At 45.3% G+C, this 2,250-nt stretch overlaps 1 long non-coding RNA gene across 1 annotated transcript; it reads left to right on the top strand.

Moving 5' to 3' along the window:
- Positions 1 to 229: 229 nt before the first annotated feature.
- On the top strand, positions 230 to 1,776 carry LOC309631601. The gene is made up of 2 exons (XR_014246400.1): positions 230 to 543; positions 1,365 to 1,776. It is a non-coding gene; the product is annotated as an uncharacterized lncRNA (long non-coding RNA).
- Positions 1,777 to 2,250: the final 474 nt, after the last annotated feature.

Here is a 2,250-nt window from a genome sequence, read left to right as displayed (position 1 = left end):
TCTGGAGCTTTGTGATGTCAAGGGCATGGAGCATTGTGATGACACGGTCAAGGAACATTGCGATGACAAGAATTCTGGAACATTGTGATGAAAGGGCATGGAGCATTGTGATTAAAGGTGACAAGGAGCATTGTGATGATATGGGTAGAGAACTTTGTGATGACATGGGTCATGGAGCTTTTTGGTAAGAGAGGCCTTGTAAATTTGTGATGGCAGGAGTCATGGGGCATTGTGATGACAGGGGTCTTGGAGCATTGTGATTACAGGGACCATGGAGCATTGTTAATACAAAGGCTATGGAGCATTGAGATGACAGTTTTCATGGAGCATTGTGATGAAATTGATCATGGATCATTGTGATGAGAAGTGTCCTGGAACCTTGTGAAGACACAGTTCATGGAGCATTGTGATGACAAGGACCATGGCGAATTGTGATGACATCTGTCATGGGGCATTGTGATGACAGTGGTCATCTAGAATTGTGATGAAACGTATCATGGAGCACTGTGACGACAGGGGCCATGGAACATTGTGATGACAAGGGCCATGGAGCATTGTGATGACAAGTGTCATGGGGCATTTTGATGACATTGGCATGGAGCATTGTGATGACAGGGGCCATGGAACATTGTGAGGACACAGGCCATTGAGCATTGTGATGACAAGTGTCATGGGGCATTTTGATGACATTGGCATGGAGCATTATGATGACAGGAGTTCTGGAGCGTTTTGATGACAAGGGCATGGTGCATTGTGATGACAGGGCCCATGGAGCATTGTGATGAAAAGGGCAGGGAACATTGTGATGACTGGGTTCATGGAGCATTGTGATGAAACGGGCCATGGAGCATTGAGATGACAGGCGTCATGAGGCATGGTGATGACAGTGGTCATGGAGCATTGTGATGAAAGAGATCATGGAGCAATATGATAACAGGGGCCATGGAGCATTGTGATGACAGGTGTATTGGAGCATTGTGATGAAAGTCGTCATGGATCATTGTGATGACATGTGTCCTGGAACACTGTGATGACACGGTTCATCGAGTATTGTGATGACAAGGGTCATAGCGAATTGTGACGACAGGTGTCATGGGGCATTGTGATGACATTGATCATCTAGGAATTGTGATGAAAGGTGTCATGGAGCACTGTGATGACTGGGGGCATGAAGCATTGTTATGAAAATTGTCCTGGATTATTGTGATGACAGCAGTCATGGAGAATTGTGATGACAGGGATTATGCAGCATTGTGTTGACAAGGGTATGGACTATTGTGATGACAATGGTCATGGAGAAATGTGATGAAAGTTTTCATGGAACATCGTAATGAAAAGTGCCTGGGAGCATTGTGACGATAAAGGCCATGGAGCATTGTGATGACAAGTGTCATGGAGCATTGTAATGAAAGGTTTCATTGTGCATTGTGATGACAAGGGGGATGGAGTATTGTGATGAAACTGGTCCTGGAGCATTGTGATAACAAAAGCCATGGAGCTTTGTGATGACAGGCATCATGGAGCATTGTGAAGAAAGGGGACATGGGGAATTGTAATGACAATAGAGAAATGTGATGAAAATGGTCAGCGAGCGTTATGATTAAAGTGGTCATTGAGAATTGTGATGATAAGCGACATAGAGCATTGTGATGACAAAGGTCATGGAGAACTGTGATGACCAGGGTCATGTAGCATTGTGATGACACGGTCATGGAACATTGTGATGACAAGAATTCTGGAGCATTGTGATGACAAGGGCCATGGAGCATTGTGATGCCATGGTCATGGAACATTGTGATGACAAGAATTCTGGAGCATTGTGAGGAAACAGGCATGGAGCGTTGTGATTATATGGGACATGGAGCATTGTGATGACATGGGCAGGGAACACTGTGATGACAGGTGTTATGGAGCAATGTGATGACAAGTGTCGTGGAGCATTGTGATGAGAGGGGCCTTGGAGAATTGTGATGACAGTGGTCATGGAGCATTGTGATGACATGGGCCATGGAGCATTGTGAAGACAGGATTCACGGAGCATTGTGATGACATGGGCATGAAGCATGGTGATGACAACAGACCTGGAGCATTGTGATGACAAGGGCATGGAGCATTGTGATTACAGGGGACATGGAGCATTGTGATGACATTGGCCCGGATCATTGTGATTACCGGGATCATGGAGCATTGTGATGACAAGTGTCATGCAATATTGTGCTGACACAGATCATGGAGCATTTTGATGAGAGT

Source organism: Balaenoptera borealis (assembly GCF_965194805.1).
Source record: "Balaenoptera borealis genome assembly, chromosome: 7".
NCBI lineage: Eukaryota > Metazoa > Chordata > Mammalia > Artiodactyla > Balaenopteridae > Balaenoptera > Balaenoptera borealis.
Note: the sequence above shows the minus strand (reverse complement) of the source record. Positions and strands in the feature narration are given on the sequence as shown.